The following is a 20,864-nucleotide window of genomic DNA, read 5'->3' on the forward strand; positions in this document are numbered from 1 at the left end:
AGTTTGCTCGGATAAAAGAGCCAGGAGCTCTTCTAGGTGCTTCATGCTCTCTGCCCGCTCATCCTCTGAATTATTATTACACTGAAATGTTTCTTAAAGACTCTAGTTATCTAATTCCTTTATTTCTGCAAAAGTCTCTTGACACACCGAGGCTCACACATCTGTCAACTGTGAGGATCGTGCATTTTGTTTGTTGCTATAATTAAATATCGTTCAGGTGTAGGCAGAGAAAAAAAAACATTGCGTTTTAACTAAAAAGGGGTTAAGCTGTGTGCTGCCAATGGCAGGTAAAAGAAAAAATTTTAAAAAAAAAATTAAAAAGAAAAAACAAAACAAAAAAAAACAGGCCATATTTGGGGCCCAGCTTTAGTTGATAGATTCAGGTGAAATTTTAAAATATCTCTTGCTTTAAAGAAGGGATGACTCCTGACATCACCTAATGTAACCACCCACCTATGACATGGTATAACTTATAATCAGCCGACTGAAAGACATGGGCATCAGTTAGTGGTTTATTTGGTCATCATATCTAGACTAATGATTACACAAGGAGTGATTTCATTCCAAGGACAAGTACGAGTATGACTCATGACTGAAAATCCTTTATCAAAGCCCAGTGAGTGAGTAGCCTCTGAATCAGGGAATGGAGGGTATCAGTTTTTTGTAAAAGTGGGTCACGTTCATACAAAGGTTAAGAACTGTTGTCTTAGACCAATTTAAGAACCAAAAATAAATATTAATATCCAGTCTCTTCAGAAACAGACCTGGTTGCAACTTCAGAAGTTGAGCTTGCAAATGAAGTATTCCACATCATTAACACATTTGTGTCAGTAGCTGCATTTATGGCTATGATTCAATTGCTCCATGTTGCCACCTACTGGAATGAGAAACTAACTTTCAAATATTATTTTTCCAAGGATGATAATTTTTCGACACAAACTGAAATCCATGTGGTGGGCTGGATTAGCCTAATGTGCTGTACGTTTGACCCCCGGGGTATATTACACTTGCAAAAGGTCATTACTGTGAAAGGTCATTACTTTCCCAACAGGATTGTAGGGACCGGCAAACTCAGCAGCCATGAATGAGGCCATCAGCAGCTAACTCTGCAGCAGCAGTGACAGCATTACAACACACACAGTCTCAGTCTCTCTATACTGTGTGTGTTGTCGTCTCACTGGAAATGATATGTTCTTATTAGTGATGAAGTTTATCCATATTTGTGTAAAAGTCCTAGCTGGAAGGATTTCCCTGGACTGTATAATCATTTTCTTTACTGCATTGCCGACTTATGATGCATAATTCATCAAGCTGCAATTATTTGCTATGACGTATTATGTGAAAGAAAATCCTTGATTGAACAGTTACTATTTAGCTGTGAAGTACTTAACTAGTGGGAATTGTTTAATGTTTTAAAATGCTTAAGACAGGGAAATCAATGGAGTCAGACCACTGGCCAGAGAATGCATATAGAAGCATAGACATGAATAATAATGTTAATGCATGAAAACACAGTGAAGTTCCTGGCTTGGGACATGGCTGTGCTATTAGCTTGTTAACTTGTGTCAGAATAATCAGAGCTTTTTTGTATGTTTTTGCCTTTTGTATCTCATGGTTCGTAGTTCACTATATGAAATTAGAGGCCACGCTTTTAGAACTAATCACTGTGTCTCCTCAGCAGCTCAGTAGCATGCTTCTACTACTGCAGTTAGAGGAGATGTACATTAATTCTCTTAAGTGTCTTGCAAAGAGATGTTAACTCTACATCTTGCATCTTGTGTTTCAGTATTAAAATGCAGTAATGAGGAGGCTTTGCTTTAATTAATAACCAAAGAATGTCTGTGTTGGCATATGTATGTTTCTCCTCTTTTGTTTCCCTTTCAGTGTCTTTGTGTCATGGTAGAGAGAGAGAGAGAGAGAGAGAGAGAGAAGGTATTTTTAGCTGATGCAGTGGCATAGGGTGAATACTGACGCTGCAGTACAGTGGGGGGCGAGCATTTGTGCAACCCAGCAATAGTCTTTCCCTTAAAGAGATCTGTACCAAACACCAAAAAAAAAAGCATCAGGGAACAAAATAAGTGTATATTTGCTTATTTGACCAGCTGAACAAAAAGCCTCTTTAGACAACTTCACAACTGGGAAACGATTAACAATACATACTAAGTGGTACACGGTCATGCTGGTTGTGCCATGAAACAGAATGAGAGACAGGCTATATCTATTTACGGCTTTAAAATCATCACCTGCTAATAGACAGAGGAATGATGGTAGAAGCCTTAAAGTGTAAGCAATTGAGCTGACCCCTGTATCTGATTAGAATCTGACCACAGAGTCAGACCACTGCGTCTGGTTACAAAGTCAGACCACAACGTCTGTTTACGTAATCCGTCCACAGAGTCAGACCTCAGCGTCTCAACACAGGGTCAGACCACAGGGTCTGATCACAGAGTCTGACCTCTGCGACAGCCCACAGCATGTGACCACTTATCTATAATGCTGCACTTTAGTTCTAAAACTATTCACGATTTGAATGAATGCAATGCCCTGTTTCTTTTCTTACTGTTACAGCAGGAAATACAATTCCGGAGGAAAATCTAAATCAAATCAATATTCCACGTGACCATCCTTCAGCTCCAAACCAACATCTTACACATGTTGTAAACTTTTTTTTGTAGTCTCAGAGTCAGTTGTATGATTAACCAATAACACCAAACAGGTGCTAATTATCATTAATTTGATATGTAGGTTTAAACACAGCAGCTTAGGAGATTAAACTGGGTGAGGAAAAGCCAAACTCTGCTACCAAGGTGAGGTTGTGAGAGATGGTTTTGTGTCACAGGACATACACCAGGGCAAGAAATTTGCAGCAGAAGGCTATTCGAACAAGGGCTGGAGAGAAAAACAATAAAGAGTGTCTGCATTGAAGCATGATAGAGGTTCCTTGCAAGTTTGGGGTTCAACTGCAAATGGAGTGGGAGATTTGGTCAGGACTGATGGTGTCCTCAATGCTGAGAAGTACAATCAGATACTTATCCTATGCATGCAGTACTGTACCATCAGACAGGTGTCTGATTAACCTCAAGTTTATTCGCGAGCAAGACAATGACCCCAGAATTACAGCCAAAGTCTTTAAATAACTATCCTCAACATAGAGTAGAAAAGGAAATCCTGGAAGTCATGGTTTGGCCACAACAGAACCCTGATCTCAACATCGAGTCTGTCTGGATTACATGAAGAAACAGAAGGATTTGAGTCCATCTATATCCAAAGTCTATCAAGATGTTTAAAACAACCTACCTGCTGAGTTTCTTCAAAAACTGTGTGCAAGTGTACCTAGAATAATTAATGCTGTTTTGAAGGCAAAGGATGGTTACACTAAGTTTTTGGAGATCAATGAAGACTTGAAGCTCCTACAAATCTGAACAGAACATTAAAGTAAACTTGATTCAAGTACATTCTTAACCACACACTACAGATATACATCAGCATTCATTACATTAGCAAAGGGAAATGGTAGCAAAGGGTAATTTTCAAAAAACAATTTAATATAACCATCCTTGAGATCATAAACAAAATCAAGACATCTGTACATGGAGGTTGTACCAAACTCTGGCTGGAGAATGACTGATACATACAGTAGTGACAGTCATCTGGTCATGTGAAAGTCTAACAGAACGGTCAGTATGTGAAATCTGGTTTGGCACAATGCATCACACCATCCTGAACCCTGAGTCCAAGCTCCATGTGATGTGAAGTGGACTGTTAAATGCTGAGTGCTCTGGTAAGTACAAGGTTTAGATCATGTTGCCAAGTAATGCAAACGAGCCATCATTTTCAGAAGCTTAGTCAACATTCTGGACATTCTCAGACCTGAATAAACATTGTCTTATAACGATCTCATAGCTCCTTGTTGTGCTTGGATAAAGTGAGCGGTAAAAAAATGTACCAACTAAAAGGATTGTTAGGCATTTCCAAACAATTCTCCAGCAACGAAAAAACTCAATACAAACCTAGAAAACGTTTAGTTGGTTCACGTAAACATACAACACAAGCTGACAATCGTTAAAATTCTCAGAGACCATACACGGTCTTCTTTTTATCAGGACCAATGTAAACATATTTCAAAAATATTACTATGTTGATGCTGGCATATGCTTCAGATTTTAAATCTTGGAATTATATTTTTTGCAGATAAACAGAGAGAGAGACATAATATATATAACAGGATTTTATCACTCACACACACACACACACACACACACGCACACGCGCACGCGCACACGCACACGCACACGCACACGCACACGCACACGCTTTATTTCCAGTCAAGAGATTCTGCTGTATTTAGTAAATGGCTCACGTGTACCATTGGTCATTTAAAATATGGTGCAGATTGTTCACAAGTTCAGAGTAAGCAACAAGTAAAATTCTAATAATAAGACTGCAAAGATTTCAAAATTGTTGAATTGAAATTACTGCACAAACTCGAGCAGCTGATTGGATGTAGCTGTCTCCTTCCAATTCCTTTACACAACAACTGTAGTGATATTCTGCACAATGGTCATGTGATCCGACAACGATCACAGCTGCTTTAAGCGATACTGTTGCAACATCCATAAAAAGTAGATTTGAAATCAACATATTAATGCAGTTATCTGGATGAAATTGGTCTTGGTCTTGAAATTGGTCTACTTAAGGCGTTACAAGCACTCTCAGTGGATATTCTTACTGCACACTTTGGTGCAAGTCTACTACTTAAAACCTTAGGATTGTATGTAGGGACTACACACAGTGAGCAGACTTGTCGGCGGGGCAAGGTTAAAGTTTTAAAGCTGCAAAAGATATTCAATCAAACTTAATTGGTCATCCTTTGTCAGTATTATATTTATTAGGAACACCTTTACACCTACTTATCTATTATATTATCTAACCAAGTAATCATTTTCCGGCAGTATAGCAAATAAAAGCATGCAGGTGAGGGCCAAAAGTGTTGTATAATATTTACATCAACCATCAGAATTGGGAAAATGTGATCTCTCTGATTTTTACAGTGGCATGATGGGCTGGTTTGAGTATTACTGTGGATCTGCTGGGATTTTCCCACACAACTTTGGAGCTCACTCAAAATGGGTTAAAAAAATAACATCCAATAAGGTGTAGTTCTGCAGACAGAAACATCTTGTTGATGTGAGATCAACAGGGAATGAATGGACAAACTGGTTTGAGCTGACAGAAAGGCAACAGCAACTCTGATTATAACTCACAGAAAAGCATCTCAGAACACAAACGTACCAAACCCTGAGGCAAAACACCACTTAAAACCATATCGGGATCCAATTCTATCAGCCAAGAACAGAAATCTGAGACTGCAGGTACAGTAGCAGAGGCTCACCAAACATGGACAGCTACAAGACTGGAAAAACGTAGCCTGCTCTGATAAATCAGGATTTCTGCTGAGGAATACAGATGGTGAGGTCAGAATACGGCACCAACAGCATGAATCCATAAACCCAAAACACCTTGTGTTAACAGTCCAGGCTGGTGGAGGTGGTGTAATGCTGTGGAGAATGTTTGTAAATGAACCATCTGCTAACGGTTTCTCCCAAAATGATAAATGTACCATGTCTCAAAGCAAAAGTCATCTCAAACTGGTCTCATGAACATGCCAGTAAGTTCAGTGTTCTTCAGTGGCCTTCTCAGTCATCAAATACTGTATAAATCCAGTAGAATAAGAAATATGCAGCCGTAACGTGCACCTGATAACGTGCATCGGATAAAGGTTCAATAACGGATGATTACTTATTTGTTTAATTATACTTCTAAATCGGTTTCCGAGTCCCAGTTTGCTCCAACCCAAAATATATACAAATATATGGAGCATGAGCTGGGCCATGGATAGCTCTGCATTACAATGAATTATGGGTTGGATGGTTAGAAAACCAGGTTATATCCTAAAAAAAGGCTCTTTGGTAGCTTTTAGATGCCACAAGCTTTACGCCATTGCATTATACAGTGCCCAAAAAAGGAGTTAATTTTGTCAGATTCTGGGGAGAATTTATTTATATTTTTTTATTTTTAAGACATGGTCAAACTGTAATGTTTACACTATTAATATTTGTCCAGAAAAAAACAAATGAACTGTTTTTACTGTTTTTAATTAACAAAATAATCTTTTGTCATAATGTTTCCTCCTTCGAACATTATATTCTTCAAAATCAAAATCAGAATCAAATTGAATTGAATTGTGCAGCCAGTATAATAATCTGAATCAAACTGGAACCAGGGTACGTCATCACATCCCTACTGATGTTAATAACTCCGTAGTTATGAGAGAGAACAAAACACCTACACAACTGTCATTCACTCCAGATTCATATGTCAGCTGGTTCATCTGCTGTTCTTTTTGAGAGGAAGAAAAGAAAAAAAGAAAAAAACTTTTTTTGTCTCATTTTTGAGTGATAACTCATAATTCAGTGTACTCCATTGTTAAAATGTGTAACTCCTACACAAAATGCATAAAGGTTGGCAGGTTTTCTTATAGAAGGTCAAATAAGAGCCCATTTTGTAAGAGAGAGAAAACAAATCTCTAGTCGTTCATTCAGTAACCATGCCTGAGATACTGAGAGCTATAAGGTCTGTCAGACTAAGAGTGTGGGAGGAAGAATATCTGACAGAAAAGAAAATGGTAAGAGAATCAACATAAGGAGAGTGGGAGGCATAGAAGGGGCCTCAAGAGGTGCAAATAAAAAAAGATTGAGAATAGATGTGCAAGATGCATTTTCACTCCTACCGCTAGTAGTAGCACTTCATCTCGACCGCCATACAGTAACGGCTAAATTGGTTAAAAAAACGAAGGCAACATGTTGAAGACAAGAAAGATTCCAACACGTGAGTGACTGCTGGTGTTCTCCACACAACAGACCTCACACAACAGTCTTCATTACTATTGTTCTAGTGTCTGAATTAGTAATGGGATTTTAATGTGTAGCTGTGTTATTGTTCCCCTGAGAGAAATACAAGAATGCTTATCATATTTGCCTCATAATGCAACCGGCTCGCAAATCCCTTTCAACGCGCATGTTAGTCAAGCATAATCAAACTTGTGACTAAAACCGGACAGGGAAACATTATAACAGAAGAATTTATACATATGAAACCTATGACATTTATATAAAACAAACTTGCTCTTATGACCAGACTAGACAGCAGGCTAGCAAAGAAATTAGCAAATGTCCTGAAGAATATAGTACAGTGTACAAGTTTCTATGTATACAGACAGTAAGAGTTACTCCACCTGGCATTATGCAATAACAAGGGTCCCATTCAAGTCGATTCAATTTATTTGTATAGAACATGTAACACTTGAGATTGTCTCAAAGCGGCCAGACTCAGAAGAAAAACCATCATTATTTGGGTGACAATGAAGATAAAATAATGTAAATGTAAAAAATGTCATTTCCACATTGATTTATAATCGAGTCGATTTCTGCAAACAAGAGCTTCTGAGGAACTAACAGGTCAGGATAATTTGAGATCATTACAGACTTAACACTAATTTCTTCCTGCTGAAGTCTTCAAATACTAGCATGGCACATTTTAACAGCTTTACATTATTATTATTATTATTATTATTACTACTACTACTACTCATCAATGCAATTGCCTTTGTGGCATAATGAAGGAGTTTTCCTGACGAAGCAAAACATTTGTTATACCATTGTCTATAAATTCTGGAAAAATGTAGCATGTACTATGTTACCCCTGAATTAGAGCGAACTTGACAACTCATACAGAACTAAACTACATCCAGTCAGGGCCTCCTTTAACCGTCTGTTTATATTTTCATATTTTGATGCATTGTACTGCCAATTCCATTTTATTTTAATTATAAATACCATTTTTGACCTAATCTTTATTTTAGCTCCATTTTTTATAACACAGAAAGTCCTAAAAAGCTTTCCACTGCATCTCATCCTCTGTATGATTGTGTATGTGACTAATAAAATAAATAGTAAAATAAATTCCCCAGACCCCTCGGCACAGACTATTTTTGAACCAAATCTGACTATTCAATATACACAGAGCTGCCACATTCACACCTGCTGATTTGTGTAATTATTCCAATTAGCCAAATATATTGCTATAGCACAATGCACAAAATCATGCAAATACAGGTCAAAAGCTTCAGTTAACATTCACATCAAACATTAGAATTAGGAAAAATGCATCTCAGTGACTCGCATGTCTGTTGCTAGTTGATGGTCTTGTAATGGACTGAGAAATTCAGAAGCTACTAATCACTTGACAGAACGAAGTGAAAAACAAAACAAAACAAACGGAAACTCATTTATAGACATCACAAGGAAAAAATCGTCTTTACAACTGTAGTGATCAGAAAAGCATCTAAAAGCTCACAAGCAGTCAAACCTCCAGGCAGATTACAGTACTTCAACACACCAAGGATTTAAAGTCACACAGTGACTTAAAATGGGCAACTGAAGACTGAAAAAACAGGCAACAATGATTAGGTCATTATTTAGGTAAGTGGTGTCCAATCTAATCCGGAAAAGGCCAGTGTGGGTGCAGGTTTTCATTCTACTAATGTCTAACTAAAAGCCAAGAACAACTGATTAAACTGGTGGAATCAGGTGTGGTTTCTGCTTGGTTGGAATGAAAACCTGAACCCACACCAGCCCTTTGTGGATAAGATTGGACACCGCTGATTTAGGTCAATGATTAGGTCAATAATTACTTAATAAAGTGATCTCTGAGTGTATATAATATCTTGGTGATAGTGGCTATTTATTGTTGCTTTTTTCCATTAACTTTACAACGACAGGCCACATAAGAATTGATCTTTATTGGCAATCAGGTCTGTGATGAACTGAGTTTGCAATGACCCATTAGTTCCTCAGGTGCTCTCGGTTGCACTATTATAAACCGTTGTAGGATGGACATTATTTACATTTACACTATTCACTGTACATTATCACCCAAATCAATCAGGATGAGGTTTTCATGTCAGGGAGATTTTCCTTGCTGTCGTCGACTCCTGCTTGCTCATTAGGGATAGGTATAGATATATAGTATTTCAAATTTTATATTATAAAATATTTATATTTATATTATATTTTTAAATTAATTTTAAACTTTGTATATATATATATTTTTTTCATTTATTTATTTTATTATTATCCTTATTTTTCTTCTTCTTCTTCTTATTATTATTATTATTATTATATTTATTTTATTTTTCTTCTGTTTTCATACTTCTGTAAAGCTGCTTCGAAACTCTTTTGGACTCAACCCTTTAACGTCTACCATCAAAGTCAAATGTGAATGTGGACCCCATGTCTATGTTTCCTGTACCGATGGTTCAGACCCTAATTTTGAGAAATACTGGTAGAGAATAATATAGTAAAAGAGACTTATTCCAGTCCTCCAGTCCTAAACAAGAATCGAAAGAGACTGCAATCTGGATGTCAGAGCTCTGCAAGAAGCCAGCCGCAGTCTCTCTCTCTCCCTCTTTCTCTCTGAGCCTGTAAATCATCTTCTCCCACAGATTTCCTGTGCTTATGCAATATGACTGTGTGCGGCTGCCAGAAAGTCCTGCAGCACTCCGCATCCAAACATTCACTATATTCTCCCCCTCACTGCACACACTGCTCTTTCACGCTCTTCTGCACCGTACATAAGCATCTCCTAGGGAAAAAAGTGAATACTGGGAAAAGGAGGAAATACAGGAACGATGATGGCTGTGAAGAAGGAGCCACCTGGTGAGCTTGAATCTGTAGAGTTAATGGAATTAGCCATGAGTCATGAGGGCAAACTCAAGATAAATTAGCGATTCTCAAAGACGGAATAGACAGCTGCATAGATGAGAGTGTGGGGTTAAGCGGACAGATGAAGCTCATACTACCGGCCAGAGACACCATATCAGTCACATGGCTATTGTTGAGCATTCAGTGTATCAAAAGACTAAATACACATTTGTACCCAATGCAGGTCTGCTCTTTCAGTTATCTGTGAGACATCAGATAGCTAACGGTGCTTCATTACTGAAAATAGCCGACCTGTGTTGTATCAAGCTCGTGCTGTAAATACATTAGAGGTAATCATCCACATCTCTTTTCTCACACTTTATTCTGTGGAACTTCAACAGCCTATTTTAAATAGCCAATGTCTAAAAACAAAGAAAAGTACTTCATCCTTCATCAGTCCTTATTCTTATTTGGATTGGATCGATTACAATGGGAGGTGTCCTGAGTAATGTTAATTCTTGTGTACTTTAGGGGTTTTACATACAGATTTCATCATGTCTGTTATTTTAATTGGTCTAATGTCAGATTAAAAATGTTTTTTTATTTATTTGTTTTTTTAACAAGACTTATGTATAGAATCCAATATAAAATGTTGATATAAATGTAACATACATACACAACGGATCATGGGGCGCATTTTCACACGGACATTCTAATGCGACAGTCCCACACCCATCAACAACACAGTCATCTCTGTGACATAAATATTGTCTAAGTGATAGAAATCACAAATAATTAGTGTCTTCCTGGGAATTTGGTATTTACGAATTGGAAAGTCATAATTATGATGTCAGGTGCGTTCGATTTACTTTGGTACAAGCATGATGGAGGCTTTCTTAATTAATATGAATGTTAATGAATCCACTGCTGCCTCTGATTCGTGTTCACCTCTGACCTTTCCCAACAAGGTGCTTTCACACACAGAAACACCACTCACAGGATCTTTCACATTTTCCTAATTGTTCCATAGAAACTTTGAGATTTCTGTAAGACTCAAGACCTTCTCATCAACAACCATGTCCCTGACATCACCTTTTTCTTCATTCTGCTGATTGAGGTGATCATTACCTGAACTTTCTTCATCGGTATCCGAGTGATCTCATGCCATGTGATTGGCTGATTGAAAAACTGCATAAATGTGCAGATCTGGTATTCCTAATAAAGTGGACAGTAATTTTCTATTTGGTAGAAAGAGGTAAGAAGAGATGTCCCATCATCCCTGGGAGCTGAACTTTTTTTTTTAATGAAGGCTGTTGGTGTTTACACCCTTGATATAACTTAACAGGAGGTCTTTGGCTTTTCTGTATAAAGAGCTCACAAGTTTAACTGTGAGATGATTAAAAGCTCAACCACACATTAGAACTGCCACTGCTTTAAACCTGCTTTATGTTTCTTGAAACCTGATATGAAAATGGTCTTGAACACTCAACTTTGTTTCAGGCTCATAAACGTCACTTGATCACACAAACCAGAAACACAACTTTATAATTATTATCCTCTCCAATGAGAGCTGAATAAACCTTTAATGAATCACAAACAGTATGAAGTGGAAAGCTTCATTTCTTCATTTTGGAAATTAAAGCTTACCTACTGTAAACTTCGGAAGACGATAAAAACAAGTAATAATAAAAACATGGCTCAGAAACCATTGCCACATGTTCCTTGTTTCACAAGAAGACAATCTACAGTATATTAAAACAGCTTCTGTTCCCTTTGAAGTTTTTTTTTTATTACCACCTTTTTATTAAACAAGAAGTTTAGAAATCCATTCTCTTGATTCTTGAGTGGCAGAAAAATATATTTTACCCTTTTTTAGTGTGATCTCTAGATGAGAGGGAAGGCAATAGTCTATCCCCTGTCAATCACAATGACACTAGGCTATCGTGGATATCTGTGAGTTCATGTAATGTATGTGGAAGAGGGTAGTTACAGTAACGCTCACCAAGGTGTGTGTTATGCTGCCGTGTGATGCAGCAGGAGCAACAGTTTAAAAAGGTGGAGCAGCTGGATTCAATCATCTCAGAGGAAACATGCTTGGCTAATTGGTATGATTACCAATCAGCAAGATTGGTAGCTGTTAAGAGGTGCCTATAGGGTGGGGAATGGTGGATGACCTAATAAAAACAGAAAAGAATAGATAGAGCTTCTATTTCTAAATCTTAAAGTTTACTGGCAGATTTAGGTAGGTACTGGACCGAATACAGTAGGTAATGACAGGACACTATTTTGGAGAAACATTACTCAAGCCAACTCCCACTTTATTTTCATCAAACAATTCAGATATACCTGTACCATGTTTCTTGATTTTCTTCATGATACTCATATGCTGGAATTTATCTTTATGATCAGGCTGCAATGAAAGGATTAAATAACTTATAATCACACCTTATACAACAGTTGAGCCATCAAGCTCTAGTGTGGACTCCAGTATGAACAGAATGAACTGTCTACATAACTCTAAAGCACATTATTGCAGTCTTGCTTATTGGGGTCAGTAAGATACACATGCTCAAGGACACAGCCCAAGGTCTTTTAACACAACTCATACTGCGCCATTACACCACGCAGTGGCAAGCATTGTATTTCTGGCCATACAAATGCTACATCAAATCCTCTTAATACCCCCCATATCACATCCTAATCTACTGCTTAAAATACTCTAAAGCCAAAGAGCCGGCACACACAGACACACTCAAATGCACAGACACGTGCACACACAGGTCTATGTTGAGCTTTAACAACAATACTATAGATTCTGAATAAGTTAAGGCTTGGCAACATAATACAAATAAATGTTGTGATAAATTTTATTATGATGAACTTTTCTGAAATACATACTGTATACTCAAATGTTTTTTATAATTTCGAACTCTGAATGCAAGCGTCTGATTAGATATTAAACGGAATGAATTCCTAACTGAATTATTAACTGTCAAACATTAAATTAAAATATCACTAAAAAGAAATCCTGATTTTAATTACATGATATATTGAAGATTCATATATTGAGATATGATATTGTCATATTGGTCACCCCACATACATGCATGTTTGTTTCAAAGCTTGGTTTAATGCCTCTCCTTACACAAGAACACACATAGAATTAAAGCAGTAGCCTTCGGCATAACAGATACACACTAACTCCCAGTGTTAGTGTGTATCTGTTATGCCGAAAGCTACTGCTAACACCCTCAGACTGATGTCAGGATACATTAAATATAATTCTGCTGGAAACAAAACTTCCATTTTAATCCTGTCTCTACATCCAAAATGATTTAGTATTACTGTTTAAGACTGCATTCCTTAGACCATATAAACACTGCAGAACGTTCTTTTACATTTTCTAGCTAATTTCTTTAAAACATTCAGCAATATCAAATGCATGTGCAACTGCCATGATAATGTAGCCATGAACAACACTTGTTTCTACCAGAACCAAGAACTATATTTGGTAGAAAGCCTTCTTCATTATGGACAGACAAAATGACCGAAGACTGATTAAAATCTAACATATACTGTACAGATAAGCCATAACATTAACTCCCACTTTCTCATGCCACCAAAACAGATCTTACCCATCAAGGCATGGACTCCATAAAAGCCCTTAAGGTCTGCTGTGGTGGCTGGCACCAGAATGTTAGCAGAAGATCCTTTAAGTCCTGTAAGTTGTGAGGTGGAGCTTCGATGGATCTACCAGATGCAGAATGGGATCAAAAGAATTTGGAGACCAAGTCAACACTCAAGTACTATCCAAGTACTAAGTAACATTCACAAGACTGCCAGGACCCAATTTTTCTCATTTCAACAATGCCCTGAGCATCACACTGAGCCATCACACTGCCAACTTGCCTTCTTCCCATAATGCATATTGCCATCTCAGTTGTCTGGTTGTCAACATTATTATTATTATTATTTATTGTTTTTTTATTAATTAAAAAAATTATTCTGGGTTCTGATCCTCATGTGACCATTGTACAGGGTCAGCATGGGCAGTTTGACCAGTATGTAGCCATTAAGCCTCATGAACATCATGCTATAATGCACTGGATGTACTGACAGCTTTCTATCAGAGCCAGCATTAACTTATTGCGCAGTCTGACTAGAGAGGCTATGACCTATGACCCCAATTACACCTCACAAGACCTGCTGTTCTGGAGATGCTCTGACGCAGTCTTCTAGACAACACAATTTGGCTCTTGTGAGAGGCCCTCAACCATCAACCTCGTGAACAGACTATTTACTAGCTACATAATATATCTCATCCCTTGACGGGTAACACTGTAATGAGATAATCAGTGCTACTCATTTCACCTGATAGTGATTTATAATGTTATGGCTTATTGATGTAAATGTCAATGAAAATCTATAAAGTGGTGAAAAAAAGCAGACTATGTATCACTGACCTCATCTATCAAACAGGGATAAGAAACTTGCACTGTCCTTTTCTCCTCAAACTTCAACTATAAATGCACTAAACTTCTGTATACTGTAACTGCTGCATCACATTTTCATACACCGGGTTATATTAATACTTCTTTTCATTCTGGGTCTTATGTGCATGCTACTATACACTAACTGAAAATAGAAGTAGTTGTATTCATCTAAATGCTACAATACTCAGAATGCAATGCAAGAATTGATAGGCACTCATGTGACTGATCAATTTTTACCTCTGAGTGAGACACGATACTCTTGAGTCTCCTATAAAGCCATTTCACAGAAGAGGCAACCTTCATTAGAGTCATTGCCAAATATTTTGGTGCAAATGTATTCAGCTTACAAGAGTTTATAGCATCTATTTGGGCATAACTAGTAAACCAAAGTCTAACATGTCCAGAAACAGCAAAGTTAGCCTTGTTAGTCTGGGTTAGCATTTAGTTAATCTCTAATATTCTCACTGTGTGAAAGTTAAACAGCGCTCATCAGTTGTTGTTGAATGCTAGCCTGCTGCTTAGCATCATTACGTTACTGACAGAATGCTAAATAAGGTTTGGCGTTACACCATCTAAAAGTGTTAGTTTTGATGAATAGTCAATGTTTTTTTGCACTAATCCATAATAATACATGGCTAACATTTTAGCCAATACTAAAAAATATTGATAATTCAGTCAGATTATAACCAAGTAGCTCATTTGCCAAACCAACTATGTCTCTTTCTAAGCAGTTTAGAAACCTCCTTTTGTTTACAAACAAATTTTATTGCTGTTTTACAGAAATAAAATAGTCTCTAGATAGCCAGGGATCTTTACTCAAAAAAGAGTTTAGAAAGCAGAGTTACTGCAGAGTTTTTTTTTAAAGAAGATGCTAAAGAAAATGATTGAGTCTGAATTTTCCCATGAAAAAAAAAATGCAGATAAGGTAGAAGAACTAGCTAATATCTGCTAGCAATTCCTTGTCTTCATGGATGTAGCTACTAGTGAGATGGATAACAAGGTAATTAACACAAAGACAAAATAATCATGTTGACTGCTAGTTAACGTTGTTTGTGTTGCTGCTTTTTAAACTTTAGTATAATTTTAAAAAGAAGAGTTGATCTCCGCTTGCCCTCCGTTATTTATCTCTCGGTTACAGATCATTTCCTTTATATATTCTGACCTGAACATGTATGGATGTCTAACAATAACTCATTTCTCCTGTGTTAAGACATTTCTCTTATTTTAGTAATCCATTCGCTTCACTGCAATATTTTTCTACTCCCCCATTCCTGTCACACCTAAATGTCCATCAAAATTCAAATTTTGCATCCATTAGTCAAAACACAATCAGGACTGTGTTTCCTCAGAATTTAAACTGGGAAATTTCACTGTAAGATGTAATTAGCAACATTTAATTGATATATGAGACTATTTTTTTTATTCTTCTCACCATAACTGCATTTGTTCCTGTAGCTGAACTCCAAATTGTCTTATAGTGCACTACATTGGGTGCACAAAGTCATCCTTGTTAACCACTAAGTACAAAGTGTAAGTATTTAAGAAGAACTCAGGGAAGGTATTGACCAAACATTGTGTTAGCAGAGCTTAAAAAGTATTACTGAATGATAAATGATGAAGGTGGTAAACATGGAGCTGGAGGAAGCAGTCTACTTTTTGCTCCACTTACTACAACCTGGCCGAGTCCCCAGACTGCCGCCCCTCATCTCCAGCTCTTTTCTACTGGGATTCGAACTAGTGGAAATATCCACTTTCACTCACTAAAAAAAAAAAAAAAAAAAAAAAAAACAGGATTATGTTGAAAAACTGTTCAGTTCACACGGGGAAAAAAACCTCTCAAATTAAAGCTGACAGTCTGTACTTCAAGAAAAAAGAAAGAAAAAAGCTCCTTCCCTACAGTTTATAGCACAAGAATTTCTTGGTGTGATGTTAATTGTAGCGGGAAAATAATGTGTCAAAAGCAAGAAAAGGCACGGTTCAAAACAGTCAGACAAACCAAAAAAACAGTAAACAACATGATCAAATCCTCTAATTTTTTTCAGTTTTGAAAATGACATTTCAATAAATTCCCTTGCATTATCAGTATTTACAACATTATCACCACACGCTGAAAGAGAGCCACAGCAATGAAAAGCCAAAATTAGACAGCCTTTTTGTTTAGTTTCAGTGTGAAAAGATATGTTCTTCTGGGTTTAATAGCTGTTGTGAATAATAAAATACAATCAAGCTCATTGCAACGATATATATATATTTGTTGTGTGTTTATGGGAGATTCCAGGTTATGGAATTTTTGGAAAGTCCCAGCTGGATGCACAAGGGATAAAAACCACATGAGTGAAGAAAGTGATCAATAATGATGATAAAAAATCAATTATTTGTAACTTGTATTTAGGAGCTGTCATTAATATAAGTGTCTGATTAGACACCAGAACTAACATTAATTAGACCCTAATATTCCTTAACACATGGAGAGATTCAACTGTCCAAGAGTACCTTTGGTTTTTGGGAACAGTTTTCTTATTGTAAGTCATGAATAAATGTAAATCATGCCATGGGAAAACAAAAATAATAATAATTATAATCATAAGACTTAAGATTTATGCTGCTGTCATGGTTTATCTGATTTATTTGTTGCTGTGAAATGTTTTCTTTAAGTCAAGCCAGTTGCTGTGTATAAACTTTTGATCATTTAAGAAAAAAAATGTAGTCTTTGTGCTAATTTAAAAGCTTTTCTGTATCATGCAGGTCTGCCATGATACAGAAAACCAACAGAAGACATCAGAAGCAATAGAAAGTTTAAAAAAAATTGTTCGGATTGTATGCAATTGTAGCCAATCACGCATAGATTTGTGCATGACACAGCTATTCAGTCAAACCCACAAACTCTGCATATGAGAAAGCCTTGTAAGTTGCAGGACACACTAAATCTTCCAGTACTGCAGCTTGGCCACTGCAGCACATACTGTAAGCTACCATAGACAAACACTTACCACTAAATACTTACACAGCAGCATTTCTATATTGATTGATTGATTGATTGATTGTCAATCTATGTTTCAATCTATAATAAATTTAAGATGATATAATGAAATTACATTTTCATTCAATGTGTTCAGTTAAGCTAAAATTCATCAATACAGTCCACATATATAAAATTGCAACATATCAGCCTAATACTCAAGGTTCAAGGGAGATTGCAACAGATTGCCTATGAAACAATGACATATATTGAGTCAGCTCAATAACTGTATAATGTACAGTATGCGCACTGGTCTGCGATGCTTTTGTGTATTTTCTTGTAGTGTTTTGCATCGTTTGTTTGCACCAGGTTGTACTGATGCACTTTATGTGGCTCTCTCTATGTTGTTCTATGTAGCTCTGTTTTTGTTCTACAGTATGTAGCGCCACGATAATGGAGAAACGTCTCATTTCAATATGTACTGCGTCAGCTATATGTGTTTGAAATGATAATAAAAACCTACTTGACTTGAGTTGATTTTATCTTTCAAGCAATTTTGAATACTAAACATGGATGTTATCGTATTTTAACATATAGTTTGCTACCAATCCATCAGATGTGACCTTTGAGAAAAAGATATATTGGAGCTAAACCCTTAAAGCAGCTGGAAACCACAGCAGAAACCTGATCCAAGGAGATACAGGAACATCCTCACCAGAACCAGCAGGTTCAGGGACAATTTCTTTCCATCCACCACCACACTATACTATGTATGTATGTATGTATGTATGTATGTATGTATGTATGTATGTATGTATGTATGTATGTATGTATGTATGTATGTATGTATGTATGTATGTATGTATGTATGTATCTATCTATCTATCTATCTATCTATGTATCCATCTATCTATCTATGTATATATGTATCTATCTATCTATCTATCTATCTATGTATCCATCTATCTATCTATGTATATATGTATCTATCCATCTGTCTATCCATCCATGTATCTATCTATCCGTCTACCCATCTTTGTATCTATCCATCTATGTATCTATCCATTTATGTTTCCATCTATCTGTCTGTTTATCCATCCATGTATCTATCTATCTATCTATCTCTGTCTGTCTATCTATGTATCCATCTATCTATCCATGTATATATGTATCTATCTATCTATCTATCTATCTATCTATCTATCTATCTCTGTCTGTCTATCTATGTATCCATCTATCTATCCATGTATATATGTATCTATCCATCTGTCTATCCATCCATGTATCTATCTATCCGTCTATCCATCTTTGTATCTATCCATCTATGTATCTATCCATTTATGTTTCCATCTATCTGTCTGTTTATCCATCCATGTATCTATCCATCTGTCTATCCATCCATGTTTGTCTATCTATCTGTCTATCCATGCATGCATCTATCCATCCATCTATGTATCTATGAAACTATCCATCCATGTATCTATCTGTCTATCCATCTTTGGATCTATCCATCTATGGATGTCTATCTATCTGTCTGTCTATCCATCCATTCATGTATCTATCTGTCTATCCATCTAGTATCTATCCATTTCATACAGCTCCTCTGCCACTGTAGTGTCCAGTGTTTGCTCCTGTAAGGACACAGAACAGCTCAGAAACCGGACAGTACACACTGTAAGTACAGTACACTGCGGCAGGGCTGTGCTTTTATTCGAAACCTTTCCCACTTTCAGCTCTTTCTTGACACTGCAGCGCTGTTAAGATGTATTTTATGGACCCACATTTTCCCTTAACATGCGCAACAAGCGATATAAACCAGTGATAACCTCCAGGGACTGAACACTGCGACGTGTTCGTGCTGTAAAGCGCACAACACGACAGATCAAGTTATTATTATTAACAGGGTTGTTTTTTTTACTACATTGTTAGGATCATTACATGATCAAGGTGTGCTCGAAGATTTGTGCAAGCCAGGACGCCCACACTAAAACAAAAAAAACCCCACACAAATACACCAAGATATATAATGCAGGAATGATGCACAGGAGGTTGAAATCTTTAATTATGATTTAAAGGCATGCAAATTAATCAATGGGATTAAACTGCGCCTACACAGTCTGTGCTAAGCAAACACTGAGCTACACTGGCACTGAATCAATACTGCAGAAAACGTGTGTTCTCTCTCAGCACCGGCAGCCCAACGCCTTTCACGTTTTCACCGTCTTGGAAATGAGTTATCCGAGGAATGACTGGGACAAATGCGTCAAGTCTGAGCTCGTGCACGCAAAACAAACCCTAAACACGGATCTGTGCAGCGTTTTTATCACGAGAACGCGCACGACTCAACCTGTCGAAAGGAAAGGATTTTTTTAAACCTACCTATATGGAAGAACTGCTTCCAAACTTCACCTTAGAGAGTGCAGCTGGACGAGGAAGCCTTGAATGGACGCTGTTGCCACAATCTACCGTCTCTGTGACACCAGCAGCAGCATCACTCAGAGTCACAGAGAGAGAGAGAGAGAGAGAGAGAGCGCAGGTCTTACTGCAGGCTAGCCTACGTTATGGGCGGGGCCTCAGTGCCCACCCATATTCTGGCACATCTGATTGATTTCACCCAGGCACATGAACACCATGTGTCCTCCATACACCAAGGGGCATTATGGGTATTGTGTACTTTATATAGAAATGCATCTCCAATTTCTTTAACAGCCCAAATTCTACTTAATAGAGCGTTATTTCATCTTCATGTGCACAATAAATTTATGCTTATATTTAGAGTCTAGAGTCCTAACTAGAACCAGAAGATATGAACACATCACCCCTATCTTATCCTCATTGCATTGGCTTCCAAGTTTCACATTGATTATAAAATACTATTATTAACCAAACAAAAAGCTTTTATTGTCATTCAAATATATACAGGTGTTGCAGTACACAGTGAAATGAGACAACGGTTCTCCAGGACCATGAAGCTACATAAAACAATGACAGAGCTAAGGACTTAGTAATTTAGTCCTAGATACATAAAGTGCATCTGCGCAACCTGGTGCAAACCATGCAAGACAAAAGACAAGACAGTGCAGGACAAAAGACAGTGCAAGGCAAAATACAAACAAGACAAACAAGACAGTGCAGGACAAAAGACAATTCAAGCAAAAATAAATATTCATATTGAGTGATATTTGAATGAGAGTGTGTGTGACCCGCGATGGGTTGCACTCCGTCCAGGGTATATCCTGCCTTGATGCCCGATGACGCCTGAGATAGACACAGGCTCCCCGTGACCCGAGGTAGTTTCAAATTAATTTAAAAAAAGATTAACATAATTTAAAATACTATATATCTATCCCTATCCCTAATGAGCAAGCAGGAGGTGACGGCGGCAAGAAAAAACTCCAAGAGAAGATATGAGGAAGTAACCTTGAGAGGAACCAGGCTCAGAAGGGAACCCATCCTCATTTGGGTGACACTCTACAGTAAAACAGGAGCTTTTTCTGAAGATTTCGTTATCTGTCACTTAGTGCTTTGGCCACCAATACAAAAGCATATCTATTAGAAAAAATCTGAATGGAGATATTCTTTGCTCATTATTTGACTTATTATGTCCTTGCCCAGGAGGAGGCTATCTCTCTAGAGTAGCAGCTCATTTAC

At 37.2% G+C, this 20,864-nt stretch overlaps 1 protein-coding gene across 1 annotated transcript in view; it reads right to left on the reverse strand.

Moving 5' to 3' along the window:
• LOC113660715 (spectrin beta chain, non-erythrocytic 1-like) overlaps positions 1-19,763 on the reverse strand; it is a 76,252-nt gene extending 56,489 nt beyond the window's left edge. Inside the window, exon 1 of the mRNA XM_027174436.2 lies at positions 19,593-19,763. The gene's annotated coding sequence lies outside the window, so the exon portion shown is untranslated. The remainder of the gene's footprint in view (positions 1-19,592) is intronic.
• Positions 19,764-20,864: the final 1,101 nt, after the last annotated feature.

Source organism: Tachysurus fulvidraco, chromosome 7 (genome assembly GCF_022655615.1).
Source record: "Tachysurus fulvidraco isolate hzauxx_2018 chromosome 7, HZAU_PFXX_2.0, whole genome shotgun sequence".
Taxonomy (NCBI): domain Eukaryota; kingdom Metazoa; phylum Chordata; class Actinopteri; order Siluriformes; family Bagridae; genus Tachysurus; species Tachysurus fulvidraco.